The sequence below is a fragment of the Triticum aestivum genome, chromosome 7A (genome assembly GCF_018294505.1).
Source record: "Triticum aestivum cultivar Chinese Spring chromosome 7A, IWGSC CS RefSeq v2.1, whole genome shotgun sequence".
NCBI lineage: Eukaryota > Viridiplantae > Streptophyta > Magnoliopsida > Poales > Poaceae > Triticum > Triticum aestivum.
The window spans coordinates 605,765,421-605,782,465 of record NC_057812.1 but is presented as its reverse complement, the minus strand read 5'-3'; the positions used below and the strand labels follow the sequence as shown (position 1 = coordinate 605,782,465).

Below are 17,045 nucleotides of genomic sequence, written 5' to 3'. Positions count from 1 at the left end.
AGGCCAAGTCGTTCCCCGACAAGAACAACTTCACCAAGAAGACTCCTCCCAAGGTCTTGGTTGTGCAAGAAGAGTACAATGAGGATGATGACGATGATGAAGATGATGAGTCGGTTTCCATGGCCTCCGTTGCCATTGCAACAACGTCACGGGTGTCTATCTTCGACTCACCCAACGAGAGCATCACCGCCAAGTGCCTCATGGCTAAAGCCACCAACAAGGTAACCTCCAACATCAAAACTACCATCATTAATCATCCTTCCCCAACAGATAGCATTAATTAATTTGAGGGAGCTAATGTGGAGGCTAACGAGTTTGAGGCCTTTATGGGAAAACTCAAGGGAAAATCCAAGAAGCACTTTGTTGCTCTTTTGGAACAACTTGGTGAGGCCAATGATATGATCGAGGCTCACGAAGACACCATCTCTAAGATGGAAGGGCATAGTCGTGACTATGCCGATGAGATTTCGGATCTTTCCAATGCTCTTGAGGAAGAGCGTGGTCTTCATTTGGCTCTTTTGGAGTCACACAACGTTGATCATGCTAAGTTAGAGAAAGATTATGATCATGCCCTCGTTGTTTCTCGTGTGCTAAATTCCGAGAAGGCCAAACTCGGGGTTGATCTTGCTAGACTCAAAGAGGAGTTTGATATACTTGACAAGGCCCACAAGGCCTTGAAGGGTATTCACGCTAGTCTCAAGGAGTCTCATGATCAACTCCAAGTGAAGCTAACTAAGGAGAAAGCAACTTTTCCTCATATGGTTTTAATTGATAATGCAAATGCTACTAACCCGTGTTGTGAGCATATACATCTTGTTGAGGAAAATGCTAAGTTGAAGGAGCAACTTGAGAGAGGTCTTGCGACTTGCATACAAGGCAAGAAGAACCTCAATGATCTCTTGATCAACCAAAAGGGAGGTGTGGCCAAGGAAGGGGTTGGGTACGTCCCCGACTCCAAGAACAACAAGAAGAATGACAAGACCAAACGACCTCCTCCCCTCATGCAAACCTTTGTGAGGGAGGGAGAGAGTGTCCCCGAGGAGAAGAAGAAGAACAAAGTCAAGAAGGGCAATGTCACCTCTCCCAACAAAGCCGGCGATTTTAATCCTTCTTATGTGTTGTGCCATGCTAGTGATGGGCATGTATATGCCAAATTTGTTGGTTCTCTTCATGAGTACATTGAATGGTCTATTTGGGTTCCTAAGACCCTTGTTATTAACATCAAAGGACCCATTACAAAATGGGTACCTAAAACCAAGCATTGATCTCTTGTAGGTGTTTGCTTCCGGTGGTGGATCATGGTTGCTCGATAGCGGAGCTACAAATCATATGACCAGAAGCAAGGACTTGGTGGTGGACGTGCACAAAGTTCCATCTATGCCCACCAATGTCGAGTGGGGTGACGCCTCATCTTCGAAGGTATTGGGACTTGGCAAGGTGGTCATCTCTCATGATCTCACGATTGAGAAGGTCATGCTTGTTGAGTCCCTTGCATACAATTTACTTTCCGTTCGTCAACTTGCAATCATGGGCTTTGCCACTTTCTTTGATATCGATACCGTGGCCCTCTTGTGGAGCAAGACTCTTAAAGTAGCCTTTGTTGGGCATGTCGAGAACGGTCTATATGTGATTAACTTTTCGGAGCGACCCACTAAGACCGCGACATGCCTAATGGCTAAAGTTGATGTGGGATGGCTTTGGCATCGCCGTTTAGCCCATGTCAATATGAGATCTTTGCAAAGTCTCCTCAAGGGGGACCATGTCCGTGGACTAACGAATGTTAGTTTTGCTAAAGATCGTGCTTGAAGTGCCTGTATCGAAGGAAAGCTACATGAGAAGGCTCACCCTCCCACGACTATCATTTATTCAAAGAGGCCTTTGGAGCTCCTTCACATGGATCTCTTTGGGCCTCCATCCTTCGATAGTCTTGGAGGTAGGAAGTATTGCTTGGTGATTGTGGATGACTACTCAAGGTACACGTGGGTGTATTTCTTCAAGAGGAAGAGCGAGACCCAACAAACCGTCAGTGACTTTGCAAATAAAGCACAACGTCAACATAATGCAAAGATCTTGACAATAAGAAGTGACAACGGCACCGAGTTCAAGAACTACACCTTGGATGAATTTCTTAGTGATGAGGGAATCAAGCATCAATATTCCGCACCATACACCCCTCAACAAAACGGTGTTGCGGAGAGGAAGAACCGGACGTTGATGGATGCGGCAAGGACCATGATGACGGAGTTCAAGTCTCCGTACAACTTTTGGGCCGAAGCCATCAACACCGCGTGTCATGCATCCAATCGGCTCTACCTCCGCAAGGGCTTGAACAAGACTCCATATGAGATACTCACCGGTAACAAGCCCAACCTCAAGTACTTCCGGGTATTCGGGTGTAAGTGTTTCATTCTCAAGAAAGGTGTTCGGTTGTCTAAATTTGAGGCTAGAGCTCATGAGGGCATATTTGTTGGTTATGCTACAAACTCTCATGCTTACCGTGTCCTCAATAAATCCACGGGACTTATTGAGGAGACGTGTAACGTGGAGTTTGATGAGAATAACGGCTCCCAAGTGGAGCAAAGTGGCACTTGTGATGTAGGTGATGAAATTCCTCCTCAAGCCATAAGAAGAATGGGTGTTGGTTTTATCCTACCCATTGAGGAACCCCTTGTGGCCGAAGGAGAAGGACAATGCTCCACTCAAGTGGATCCATCACCAACCCAAAATCCACACGCTTCCGAAGAACAAAGTGAAGGCCCTCAACCTCATGAACAAGACCAAGGGCAAGATCATACTCAAGACGGTGTTGACACACCAAGTGATGCCCAAGGTCAAGTTCTCTCCCCCGAGCAAGTTCAAGATCAAGAACAAATTCATGACGGCGCTCAAGATGATCAAGTAACCGCTCCTGAACTCACCACCGAGGAGGAATTAGAGCGTCGTGCCGCCAAGATTGCATCCAAGCTCTCCACCAAGGATCATCTCATGACGAATGTGCTTGGAAGCTTAAGAAAGGGGGTAAGCACTCGTAGACAATTAGCAAATTATTGTGAGCATCACGCGTTTGTCTCTTGTGTGGAACCCCACAAGGTCTATGAGGCGCTAGAAGATCCGGATTGGCTCAATGCCATGCATGAAGAACTCAACAACTTCGAGCGCAACAAAGTGTGGAGATTGGTGCCAAGGCCAACGGGGAACCACAATGTCATTGGAACTAAGTGGATATTCAAGAACAAGCAAGATGCCCATGGGATTATCATTCGCAACAAGGCTCGTTTGGTAGCACAAGGCTACTCCCAAGTCGAGGGTATCGACTACGGTGAAACCTTTGCTCCCTTTGCTCGTCTTGAATCCATTCGCATGTTGATTGCATATGCTTCTCATCATAACTTTAAGTTACAACAAATGGATGTGAAGAGTGGTTTTCTTAATGGTCCCATTAATGAATTGGTTTACGTCAAGAAACCCCCCGGGTTCGAGGATCCCTACTTTCTCGATCATGTGTATCAACTCGATAAGGCGCTCTATGGCCTTAAATAGGCCCCACGTGCGTGGTATGACCACCTTACCGAGTTGTTACAAGACCGTGGTTTTGAAGTTGGGCTAATCGACCCCACTCTTTTTACTAAGAAGGTCAAAGGGAAGTTGTTTGTGTGCCAATTATATGTTGATGATATTATCTTTGGTTCTCCTAACAAAGCTTTCAATGAGGAATTTGCCGCTCTCATGACCTCAAAGTTCGAGATGTCCTTCATGGGAGAGTTGAAGTTCTTTCTAGGGTTCGAAGTGAAGCAAAGAAGAGAAGGAACCTTCATCAATCAATCCAAATACACTCAAGACATGCTCAATAGATTCAAGCTAAGTGACATCAAGCCGGCTTCCACTCCAATGCCCACCAAGTGCCAACTTGACTTAGATCCCAATGGTAAAGTGGTGGATCAAAAGGTATATCATTCCATGATTGGATCCTTGCTTTACCTTTGTGCATCTAGACCGGACATCATGTTGAGTGTGGGAATTTGTGCACGGTTTCAAGCCGCACCTAAGGAAAGTCACTATGTGGCGGTCAAACGAATCTTTCGATATTTGGCTCATACCCCAAACTTTGGCCTATGGTACCCCAGAGGATCAAACTTCAAGCTTGTAGGGTACTCGGATTCCGATTGGGAGGGAGACAAAGTGGATAGGAAGTCCACTTCCAGAGGGTGCCAATTCCTTGGTTGCTCTTTGGTAAGTTGGTCTTCCAAAAAGCAAAGTTGTGTGTCTCTCTCGTTCAATGAGGCGGAGTATGTTGCCACCGGCAGTTGTTGTGCTCAACTCCTATGGATGAGGCAAACTTTAAAGGATTACGGTGTCACTTGTGACAAAGTGCCTCTTTGGTGTGACAATGAAAGTGCCATCAAGATCTCTCTCAATCCGGTGCAACATTTCAAGATGAAGCATATTGAGATCCGGTATCACTTCATCCGGGATCACATTAGACGAGGAGAGATCGAGCTCAACTATGTCAACACTCATGACAACCTTGCAGATATTTTTACGAAGCCCTTGGATGAAGCAAGATTTCGCGAGTTAAGGCATGAGCTAAATATCATTGATTCGAGCAATGTGGCTTGAACCCTTGCACACCCTACCACGCTCAATTTGTTGTCTAGTTTAGGTGTAGGCATGGAGATAGGGGGAGTGTTATTCTCTCAATGAACTCTCCCTCCCCCCATTATGCATAAATTGATCGTGTCTTTCACATTAGCCATATTTGATGGTACTTGTGCTTCAAAGACGAGTTTTGGTCATGGACCCAAGGATAATTCTTCGTAGTGCCATACCAATTGACTCAAACATAGGTGGCCTCGACCACCGTCCTCTCTTCGGGAGGTTGGAGTTAGCCTTGTTGTTCTCGTGTTGTTTTCCCTCTTTCTGTCTTTGCTCTTTGTGTTAGGTTCTCCTAGGGTGTTGTTTCTCTCCTGTTTTGTGCCCCTTCTTCCTCCCTTCGGATTGCACTCATTTGATCTTGGCTTGGGCTTAGGTGGTCGGGCGGTACAACCGGTACCACGAGCGGTTCTACCGCTGGTACCGGGTTGTGCCATCCCAAGGGTTTCCGTTCGGTGCTTGGGCGGTTCCACCGCACAATCCCACGGTAACCCACGTCCGGTACTACCAGTTGATGCCGTGCGGTACTACCGCTACCTCCGAGGCACCGGAAGTACCGCCTCCATCCACTGGTCTGTACCATACGAGCGGTACAACCGCTCCCCTAAGCGGTTCTACCGGGGCGTGTGTACGGGCCTATATATACTCGACGGGGCTGAAGGGTTGTCTTTTTCCCTTCGTCCTCGTTCCTCTTCTTTTTGCCCTAGCCGCCGGCCATCTCTACCCTTGCCCCGAAGTGCGTCTCACGCTTCGGATCCTGGGCTCTTCGTGGATTCTCTCCGTGGAGGCCTCCCGATCTCTTCCCATGGATGGTGGTAATGCCTCGTGTTCTTTACCCCTAGATTTTTTTTGGGTTCTTCCTTGTCTAGGGCTTTACTTATCTTTCCGCATTTAGTGTTCGATCTTTGGCTTAGAAGAGTTCTTTGTTAGCCTCCTGTCTTGTTTGCAGCACTTAGAATTCGGAATATTACTTGTGTGATTCGTATGCCTCGGTTAGATCTATCTTCCTTGGTAGTGCCACTGTCAGCGGTTCTACCGTCCCTACGGGTGGTACAACCGCTAGAGCGGTACTACCGCCCCTACGGGCTGTACAACCGCTGGAGCGGTACTACCGGCGGAAGATCCGGTACAACCGGAGTATATCAACCACTAAGCACTGTTCTATCTTCTCTGTTGTTGCAACTTGTTCCTTTTCTGCTAGTGGGTGCAATCCTCTCATCCTTGTTGGGTTTTTGTGTGTTCTTTTCGTGTGTGTGTTCAGGTGGCTCTAGTTCTCGCTTTGCTCCTCGCAAGACCAAGAAGAGGGCATGAAGGACCTTGCGCCCGGTTGTGTCTGATGATGAAGAAGAAGTTGTGATTCCCACCAAGCCCACTCACCGTGAAAAGTCTGCAGCTGCTAAGCAACGTGTGGTTATGCCGTTGCATCGTTGGAAAGCCAAGGATTGGGAAGCCTTTCGCTCAAAGAATCTGTATGAGGTTCCCATTGCTCCCCATTGGACCACTGTTCAGTTCCGGAATGAGACGCAAGTGCGGATTGTTCATGAATTCTTTGAGCACAACAAGAGCAGATATGCCAAGCAGTGGACAATTGATTTTGATCATTGGAGAAACAACATAGAGTATTTTGGTGAGGTGCTAGCTCTCTGTGAGGAGTTTGATCTTGTCAAGATCATGTCAGTCAACTGTGACTTTGATGTTCAACTTATCCATAAGTTCTATGCCACGGTTCATTTTGGGGAAGATGATGCGCGCACTCTCACCTTCATGTGTCGCGATGAATTATTTCACGTTCCCTGGAGGGCTTTCTGCAATGCTATTGGGTACGAGGATACCGGTCTGCAAGGAAGGGGTGGCATTCGCCCTCATGATTTTCCTGAGTCCATGCCTAAGGAGAAGCTTGCCCCTCTGTACATTCGGGGCTGTGGGATTATTGGAGAATCCAAGGATTTGGAGAAGGTCTATGACATCATGCATCGAGTGTTCCGCAATGTGCTCTTGCCCAAGGTGGGCAATCAAGATGAGATTCATGGCTATCTGGTTGATTTGATGGTTGCTATGAAGACCATGGTGGGGACATGGGCAACATTTGATGTGTCAAATTGGCTGTGGCATGAGATGTACAACATGGTCATCTACCGTAAAGTCCCAATCTACGCTCCGCTTGTCATGTGCTTTCTGAACACTGTGTGGGCTGTTCGTCGTCCTGGAGAGCTCCTCACTTCTCCAGACAACCTCACTGTTCATGAGGTCAAGCTCCTTAAGAAGAAGAAGCATGCCGAGCCTCGCTTCCCTGAACATGCTCCTGAGGATGTCTATGCTACTTCTGACGATGAGGACTTTGAGCTGGAGCCAGGGGCCAAGCCTTCATGGGTGGCCAAACTTACTGCCAAGGTGAAGAAGACCTTTTGTCTCCAGGCTGACATCCAGAAGAAGATGTATGAGGCACATGTCAATGAGAAGCTTGCATGGCGTCGCCAAATTGCAATGATGAAGCACCTCAACATGCAGGTTCAGAGTGGCTCTGAGAAGAGCATCACCCCAGAGGAGCGTTGGATCTCTACTCATAGCACCTGGACTGATGATGAAGCCCCTCCCTAGCCATCATCCTCGCTTGCAGCAGCTGACAATGCCATGGAGGAATTTGATCACGACGACGATGACGACTCTGATGATGAGGATCCAGATGCGACCAAGGAGTCAGAGGAGGACGCCTGAGCTTTGGGACGCTAGCTTCGCTCTTTTCCTTTTTGGTGTCTTGATGCCAAAGGGGGAGAGGGTTCTATAGGTCTCGGGATTTGCATGGGTTGGGTTTCTCGTTTCCTCGTGTTTCTCTTTAGTGTTGAACCTTGTTCGTGGTGGTTTCTTGCTGTGTGTGAGACTTATGCTACTCTTTTTATTGCTATCAGTTCGTCGGTTATTATTATTGTTATTATTGCTATCTATCCGTTATGTTGTCTCTCATATTATGTGCTTAGAGTGGTGAGTCTATAAAATCTAAGGGGAGTCTAGCCCTGAAAGTGTGCCCATGCTTTCTAACAGCTAGTACTTGTTGGGGCACATATTCAGGGGGAGTTCCGTCTAGATTTCATTGATTTATCTCTTGCAAATCGTGTTGTTGTCATCATCCATCAAAAAGGGGGAGATTGAAAGGGCATTTCCCTACTTTATGTTTTGGATGATGATGACAACCCTTTGTGGTCTAATCGTGTGCTATATGTTTCAGGTTCTCGATTCTTAGGCTTATATCGGATTGCTATTGCCTCTCGAAGGAAAAGATCGAAGACGTGTCCTCTACGCTTTTATTTTTCTTTGGTCGTAGAGTACCCGTACTATCAAGAGGGAATCCTCATTAGGAAGCTCTGGGGGAATCAGTTCACGTACACTTTTCTCACCCTCTCTTTGCCTTCCTCAGGTGTGTGTGTGAGAGAGAGTTTTCCTTGCCTCTTCCCCTCTTTCCTGCTCATTGTTTCTGCCCAGCGGTTGTACCGCTCTCTGGAGCGGTTGTACCGCTGGGTCTTGTTGCTCACCAGTGGTGCTCGAGTGGTTGTACCGCTGCCTCCGGGCGGTGATACCGCCACCGTGCTCTGCAACTGCTGGGGTGGTGGTTCCGTCCATGCACCGCTCAAGTACCGCTCTCGCTTCTGGTTTGATGCGGTTCTTGGGCGGTAGTGGCCCGGTTGGTCTGGTCATTCCACGATGACCAGTACCACCGGTGGTCTGAGCGGTTCTTCCGCTCAGAACTTAGCCGCCCAAGAGCTCAAGGCCATGCGGTTGTTCCGGCCAGGCACCGCCCAAGTACCGGTCAAGCTCCTGTTTTGATACGGTGGTTGTGCGGTAGCCAGGCGGTTAGTCCGGTTATTTTTCTTAGCCGGTACTACCGCCCGCCTGTCCGGTTGTACCGCTTGATAGGGTTCTGCAGTTACACCGTGAGTCCCGGTTGTACCGGGACAAGGACCGGTTCTACCGCTGCAGTGCAAAAATGCAGTAACGGTTGGAAAGGTGGGGTGACTATTTAAGGGAGCTTCTCCCACCTACCACTCCCACCTTTGACCTCTCTCACTCCACCATTAATGCCCTTCAAGCTCCCTTGCCCGATCTCTCTCTCTAGCCACTCAAACTTGTTGATTTGCTAGGGATTGAAGGAGGAGACCTAGATCTACACTTCCACCAAAGGATATTTGCTTCCCCATACTTTCTTGTGTGGATTTTGTTACTCTTGGGTGTTTGAGCACCCTAGACGGTTGAGGTCACCTCGGAGCCATATTCCATTGTGGTGAAGCTTCGTGGTTTTGTTGGGAGTCTCCAATTAAGTTGTGGAGAGAGCCCCAACCTTGTTTGTAAAGGTTCGTCGTCGCCTTCAAGGGTACAAATAGTGAAATCACGGCATCTCGCATTGTGTGAGGGCGTGAGGAGAATACGGTGGCCCTAGTGGCTTCTTGGGGAGCATTGTGCCTCCACACCGGTCCAACGGAGACGTACTTCCTTTCAAAGGGAAGGAACTTCGGCAACATATCCTCGTCTCCACCGTCTCCACTCTTGGTTATCTCGTGCCTTTATTTAAGTAAGCTTACTTGTTTCATATCTCTTGCTTGCTTGTGTACCTATCCTCGTTGCATCATATAGGTTGCTCACCTAGTTGCATATCTAGACAACCTACTTTGATGCAAAGTTTAAATTGTTAAAGAAAAGCTAAAAATTGTTAGTTGACTATTCACCACCCCTCTAGTCAACCATATCGATCGTTTCAGACGCCAGCTCTGATGCAATGTGGGGACAAAAAGAAAAAATTCCTTATTTAACACTGTTTTAAATTTTATTTCCCTATTTAACACTGAAGAAATATTTCTTCCTTATCTAACACCAACTTTAAATTTTGTTCCCAATATAACACTTCCGTCTATTTTTTGACCTAACGGTGTTAAATGACACATGAAATGACAAATTTACCCCTGGTTCCGACTTCAAAAATTCCTCAAGGCAGGGTGGGGTGGGTACGGCCAGGCGCAGTGGACGGGAGTGGCCGAGTGTGGCCTGAGCCCGTGGTCGGCAATGCTACACGTACAAACAGTTTACAAGCTTTTACAGATGGGTTAGTTTTTATTGGTCAACAAGTGAGCGGGGCGGCCCACCCCCCTGAAAATCAGGGGGGGAGAGGTTTGTGATTGGTTGTTAGATGGAAAGAGTTTGTAAAAGCTTGTAAATCTTTGTATGTCTAGCATTTTTGGCCCGTGGTGGAGTGTCAGTTTTAGAATGCCAGATTGATACCCAAACAGCGCACGTACGTGCAATGCTAGCTTAGAAAGACATACATAATTTTTTCCTAGAATCAGAACGTGCTCGTCTCTAGCCGCGTATGTACATACGTACTTGAGCCTTGAGTCTTACTTGCGCTAGCTTCGCGAATAGAAAAACAGGTCGCAAAGATTTGTTGGTCATGTCCCTCCTGCATCTTTATTATACTTCTCAATCTTTTTTCTGTTGTACAAAGCAGTCTTGGCGGTGCTTATATACAAGACTATGCACGACAAGAGACTTGATTAGAACTAGAAAACGTAATTCCAATAAAAAGAAAATGATTAAATAGATGTTCAAGGGTAGAATTGTCATTTCACATGTCATTTAACACTGTTTACACAAAAATTGGATGGAAGTGTTATATTGGGAATAAAATCTAAAGATTGTGTTAGATAGGGAAGAAATATATTTTCAGTGTCAAATAGGGAATACATTTTTTAGACAGTGTTAAATAAGAAATTCTCTCGGGAAAAAAAATCTGAAACATGAGCACCACATCGGTCTTGCTAGTTGCCCCCATTCTAAAACTTAAAACCAAAGTACTGGACATGGGTCCAGTACAAAGAAAATAAGGTGGAAGGCAATAGAGATTTCTGCTTGTCAGCAATCCTATAGCATACCCAAATAAGTAAAAAATAGTTGCAGTTCGTCAAGCATGAAAATAAGCTCTCCAAAAGACAACTGGAATCAGAAATGTGTGATCCTTGGCCTTGGGGGCATAGGGGAGGGAGACGGACCGATGCAGTGAGGACGAGCAAGCCGAAGAAGAACCTCGGGAGGGTGCCGGCGACGAAGCACCTGGGAAAGGGGAGAAGACATCGGATCGGCAATGGCGATCTGTGCCCGGCGGCAAATCCATCCATCTCCGGTCGCCTCCTCCACGCTGTGACTCGTTGTTCCTTTCCCCATCGCCAACCTCCTAAGCGGCGGAGCCAGCGTAGAGCTATTGGGTTCAAGTGAACCCAATGAATTTTGCCTAGTACGTGTGTATATGTACGTATCTACCTGATGTGAACCCAGTAAAATATCTTGGCTGACCCCAACAAACAAAATACACCTCACATGGAACAAAGGGTCCAAAAGAAAAGAGCCCGAAAATCATTCACATGCCTAAACCGTGAGCCCGCGAGTCACGCAAGCATGCAGCCGCATGGGGCACGCCGTCTGTTTCTTTTTCATCGTTCCTTTGTTCCTTTCTCCAATTCCCATCTGGCCTGTGCGTGTTGCTCGGCGACTCGGCCGCTGCCGCACGCCCGTGGCAAGCAGGCGGATGCAGATCGACTCTGCAACGATTGAATCCCAAAACTTGAGGTAATTAGATTAAATTGCCCCATCTTCTCTCTCATTTATATGTTTTATCTAGACTAATAGCCCAGTACAATAGCTATTGTTTTGTCCTCGTCTGTTTTTTAGAAAAATACTCCATGAACTTTGATTGATATAGTCTACGGAGCCATATTTTTTGAAGAGAACTCGGTCACTAGATTAGACGTAGGCAAAGTGCATCAAATGTCACTGCAGCTAGTCTCCCAAAGCTTACTATTCATGAAAAAAAATTAAATTAGATGAGTTGCCTTATGATCCGGATGACCGGAAGAAAATTTCAGAGTACACAAGAAATCCACGAAAGCAAGATAAGATTAGACGCAAATATTTAACGAAGGACCTTATAGGCCACCGTCTGATTTTAATTACCCACATAGGAAGATTGGAGATACTCAACAGAGATTTAATCCGGATTGTTGATGAATATGGTCCTTGGCTTGAGTATAGTGATAAAGTGCATAAGGCATTGTTTTATGCTGCTACATTTTCAAATATTACAATAAGGGACAAGCTGGACTAGCGCATTTGCAATTAACGACTGAAACGGTTGGAACAAGAAAAGCAGACTATATACTCATAATGGTAAGGCTAATGTTATTAGCTTTCATAATGCAATAGTAAAAAAGATGTGATGCTTTGATGAATCAAGTTCAGTCAATTCAGGTTGTCTTGATAAATAAACTGATCTTAAAAAAAGCAAAATCGCATCCGGCTTAATGCTTTCGTTGATTCCGTAAGATACTTGTTGCATTAAGGCTTAAATTTCTGAAGCGATGACGCCTCAGAAGAGTCAAAAAATAAGGAAATTTTTTAAGAGTTGATACATACTTTGATAAACTAAAATAAAACTATGCGAAATGTAGTTATGAAGTGAATCCAATGGCAAAAATTTCTGGCTCCGCCCCTCATCCTCACACCCTCCTCCACCCCCACCCCCACCGTGAAGACCCAGTCACTCCTTCTCCCCCCACCGCGATGACCTGTACCAGGCCCGGACCACTGTGCGTGGCGGCGCCATCTCCAGAACGTGGGCAGGGACGAGAGATGAGGAGGCGCCGTCGGAGAGGTGAGGGGTCGCCGTGGTGTGAGAGAGAAGCCAGGGTGGCAGCTGTAGAGGGTTTCACCGGCTTGTCTCGATTGGCTTTGGTGCTTGTCTATCTTCACGTAAGCAAACCAAAAGAAACCCCCTCTTATTCGCCGGACCCCACATCTAGTAAGGTCCACCAGTCATCGACTTGTGAAGCCAGCTTAAGCGTGCAAAACGAACGGGCGGTTGACCGAATGCCGACACCAAAAAAAGTACGAAGTTGACCGAATGCCAACGCAAAAAAAAGTACGACGGTAAAAAGATCAAACGGCAGCGGGCGCAAGTGCCCTCTGTGGCCGGGTAGCCCATACGGGTTTATAAGAAGAATAGGATCTCAAAAGTTCACTACCAATGGGTGTTTGAAAACCAGAGGAAGAAATAGAGGCATTGTGTCATTGGATGAATCTACGGAACTCTGTTAGGGGGGGGGGGAGGGCTAGTGATGAACTTGGGAGCCTGGTGCAGTGGTGCTCCTTCATTCGAAGAACAAAACCCTAGACTAGAGATAGAACAGACACACATTCGGAATTATCAGGTCATGATGCATCTGGAAACTGATATATGTCATAACACAACCTATTAACGAAAGGGTTTAACCAATGCCACACAGCACTGGATATATGTCCAAGCATCAGCAGCTCTCCCATGTATCTCCCGGGGATTTCTCCACAGGAACCCTTATTGCCTATACTGTTCACCAGTCTTATTATTATTAAGATAAAGCAGCTCTTCAGTTGCCCCTCTTCCGGCAAGGCCTAGAACGGCATGCCGTAGTCGTCGCCCGCAAACTGGGGGATCCAGACTCAGAACACATTTTCGGCGACACCGGACTGGTTCGCAGGATTGTACACCGGGGCGCCTCCAGCTGCCGGTTCTTCAGCCATGGGTGCGTTGTTGACGACATTCGCCGGGTTTGCTGGCTGAAGTGCATGGTTCCAGGCTTCGTCTTCCTGGAGCAGTTCCTCTGGTGAAATGCCATCTACCTGGAGCAGATCCACTAGTTCAAGGCCTTGCTGCTCCTGCTGTCCTTCCATCTGGTTCGTCCAGAATTTCTCCACCTCTTCCCAATCCAAGTCACTGAAAGGCTCAGACTATGCATTCTTTGCAGCGGGGTGGTAGTTGCCTGCTAGATCCACCAGATAACCAGCGCCCATGTTTGCAGCAGGCACCTCATTCACTCCATGTGGAGTAACTGCGGCGTGCGCTCCGTCCATGGTGTCTTTCTGCAGAGTAACTGTGGCGTACACCTCGTTCATGGTGTCTTTCTGCAGAGTAACTGCGCCATGCACCTCGTCCATTATGTCTTCCTGCGGAGTAACTGTGGCGTGCACGTCGTCCGTGGTGTCTTTCTGCATGTCATCGCTCTCCAGGTTGATGACAATCTTGCCTGCTGATTCAGTACGACTGATCTCTCTCTCCAGGTTGACGGAAATGTTGCGTCCATATCCATCAAGTGCCTTGCTCCTTATAGGTAGCACCCCGCGTTTGTATGACATTCTCGCATTATAGTACTGTAGGCTCTCCTCGTAACGGTCCCAGATGGACTTGGTACCATGTATCAGAACTGGAGGTGGGCCTGCATTAGTCTGAGAAACTCATGCTCCGGCCGAACTCTCCCCTACTTGTCCCCACGGCTTTCCGGGGTAATTGTACCACATAGCAGAGCTTGCTGAACTTCCCTCCACATGTGGCCACACCATCCCGGGGTACTTGTCCCAGATAGCAGAGGCAACCCCATGTGTGAACTGCGTCTGGGTTGTTGCCGGATGATTATTGGGTTTAGCACTGGCTACCTTGTATGCTGATGCAATCATCTCAGATAATTCTTTCATGCTGGCATAATGTTGATAAACCTCTTCATTGTGAGATAACTTCTGCGCCCGCAGCCGGTGTTTCTACATCAAAATACAGAACAGAACATTCAAGACAGGGATCACACATCATAATATAGAAAGTGAGAATAATGCAGAAATTTTAGCGCTTAGCATAACAATGCTGAAATAGATGAACTTGAAACTTGTCGAGTATGCACATTTTTTTCTTCTCAAAAACGCGCCCGGACGTGTTTCATTTTGTATTAGAAGGAGAGTGCCAAGAAAGCACAAACAGTACAAACAAACACTAGCAACAAGACCAAAAAGAAGCCAAAACCCTACTGCTAGCATCAGCCAAGGGTAGACCAAAGTCACGTCAATAAGCCCCCAATTTAACCGATAAAGGAGAAAATACCAATAAAGTAGTACATTGTTCACAAAATTCACAGAAATGTGATGACAATTATTAATCCGTCGATTTGGTAAGCTGGGTTATAATAATGATTTGGATAGTCTGATTATTTACGAATTAGGACAACTTGCTAACATGCAAAAAGTTTGTTTTTCAATTGTGATTGGTTCTGTAACAAAATCTACTCCTGAAATTTGATCTAGAGTACCATACAAAACTTAATCTTCATGGCATGCAGAGAAAGAGAGTACTGACTACTGAGTACTAACGCAGGTAAGAGACATCCATGTACATGTGTTCCTTCTGGAAAATAAAGACATCCATGTACATGTGTTTCTTCTGGAAATGCATAGGTTGTCAGCTTCTACTACTTATCTTCATCTATTAAACAAACAAAATTTAACAAAAACGTACATACTGCCTATTGATGTACTGGCAATACCGCAGTTGCAGATAAACTAAATCGATCACCCACCTGGAGATGGCTTGCGATGTGCTGTATGGTCAAATTCAAATCCTTGGCATTCATGTACTGGTGAATTTTTCTTGCCGTACCAGCTGTTGGACAAAACAAAAACACAAACTCAAAGGTCATGCTTTTCAGCAGTTAAACATAACAGATGACTAATTTATGCCAAGTGCAGATAGCCTTACACGCCCCAAGCACTTCAACAGCCTGCAAAAACTTTTCATGGAGCTCACTGCTCCATATGAACCGACCCAGATTATCTGAATAGACATTCACATTCAACGCATCTTGTTCTTCATCCTCAGTTTCAGACCTGTGATTTTTAATAGACCTGTGTTGCAGTGCTCTCATCCTCAGAAAATTTACGGTTTCAGTATCCAACGGCTTAACCACATTGAAGCATGTTCCAAGGGTCATGCGTGCAGAGACTGCCTCATCATAGGCACACATAGCTGCAGCCAAGAAACAACACTCCTAGATTAATGAGTTTGGGATGGAAGAAATTTTTCTTAAAACAATACAACTCTGAATACAAATGCTTACTGATGAGAGGCACTTCAAGTTCATTCAGGATGTGGTGAAACAGACGCAAGGTGCCCACCTCTGTATTGCCAGGATGAACTTCCGCTACTATCAAATCAAGCTCCTCATCTTTAGCAACCCCCCTTTTAAGGGAATCTAGGGCCTCTTCCCCTGTTTGGAAGGGAAGAACTACAAAACAGTAGAAGTTAGACTCAAAACTTTGAGAGCAAACACCGTGTTATCATGTCCAAATATAGTTATATTAATATCCCAACCTGCATGTACCATTGCAACAAGTGAGTATCTTCTAAACTAATATAGCTACTTGGTATGTGTTTTTTCCCATTTGACCACATAATCCAACACTTTCTGCAATTTAATAGCACTTGGAAGGGCGGCCCAGGAACTAGCAGCTAGCTATATCCCATTAAGAACTACATATGCTGCCTCTGTTTAAACTGTGAAGTTCACGCAATATATTACACACACATATGCTGTATAAACTAATGGTCCTTTGGAAGGGTGACGCATAACACTATATCCTATATGGAACTGCATCTGTCTCCTTTCTGTTTAAAAATGTCATACATATATGGAAATACTCCACATATATGATGGTTGTACGATCTGTACATGATACCGAGGACAGGTTCACTGCCATGTGGGGCCATAGCTCGCCAAGCTTCACGTCATGAGAAGCGTTATATATCCACACACGCAAGCCATCCAACCGTTAATTAGTGGTCCAGATCATGATGGATAGAACGTATAAATATTCCCACCAGACAACCGTACACCCAAACTTCACAGCAAGCGGCCGTACACCCAAACTTCCCGCCAAACAGCCGTACACTCAAACTTCCAGCCAAACAGCCATACACCCAAACTTCCCACCAAACAGCAGAAATATGAAATATCCGAAATTCGATCAGATGTGCCTGTGTGGATAGAAGACACCAACAGACATCAAATCGTGCCTTTTATAGTCGCCCCATGAATATGCAAAATCTTGGGCAAAGTTGTATCAGATCCAAATGATGTACCTACTATCTTTCATTCTCCCTCTAAAAACAACTTCCTTTTTGGACAGGAAAGGGAAAACAGAAATGGAGATGCTTGGGAATTGAAGTGCGCACCTTTGAAGTTGAATCTAGCAAGCGTATTGCAGATAGTCCACAGGGAAACCGGATCCTGATCAAGAACTAAAACTGAAAGATTTTCCATCAGGTCAGTGAGACCCTATGGGGAAGAAACGAAGGCTGCCAATGTTTGCGATGGATCTAACCATATATGGATATAATACCCTTTTTTGGCGTGAGACCTTCACCAAGGGCAAAAGATACACACTATATACCAGATGATGTCAGAAAAGGACAAGAATTTAATCCATCTAATTTTTTATTCAAAAGCTGACCTGTATTTGGATAGGGAGGTTGAACAAGATATACTTACTTGAGAAATACAAGGTAA

At 46.0% G+C, this 17,045-nt stretch overlaps 1 pseudogene; it reads right to left on the bottom strand.

The window, feature by feature from the left end:
• Nucleotides 1-13,113: 13,113 nt before the first annotated feature.
• On the bottom strand, nt 13,114-16,236 carry LOC123153970 (uncharacterized; annotated as a pseudogene).
• Nucleotides 16,237-17,045: the final 809 nt, after the last annotated feature.